Source organism: Nannochloropsis gaditana (assembly GCF_000240725.1).
Source record: "Nannochloropsis gaditana CCMP526 unplaced genomic scaffold scaffold1099, whole genome shotgun sequence".
Lineage (NCBI taxonomy): Eukaryota > Eustigmatophyceae > Eustigmatales > Monodopsidaceae > Microchloropsis > Microchloropsis gaditana.
In genome coordinates this window covers 6,763-7,206 of record NW_005802854.1, presented here as the reverse complement: position 1 = coordinate 7,206, position 444 = coordinate 6,763, and positions in this window count along the sequence as shown.

The following is a 444-nucleotide window of genomic DNA, read 5'->3' as shown; positions in this document are numbered from 1 at the left end:
GGGGGAGGGGGGGGTCGGAGAGCGGCCTGGAGGCAGGACCATTTCTTCTCCTCCCCTCTGACGCTGGACATCGTGAGCTTGTAGCCCTTTGACGAAAAAGACACCCGGAGGTACATGCAAGAGGGGCACGCTTGGTGCCCTCGCTCGCGTTTGCTCCTTCTCCTCCTCGGTGAGCTGGTAAGTGATGGGGAGGGAGGGAGTGAGGGAGTGAGGAAGGGAGGAGAGATAAGTAAAGCACACGAAGGCATCAGCAGACCCGTGCTCACGTACCCGCAAGACCTGTAGGCCTCGCTCCACCGCCTCCTGGCCCCGGGATTGGGGGTGGCCGCCCTCGGCGGTGGTCTGTCAACAGGGAACCCCCGGCGGGCAAGAGACGATGGCCGTGAGAGTCGCAGCCTCGGAATCTCACCTTCGCTCCCTCCCTCTTGCCGAGCAATGGGAGGA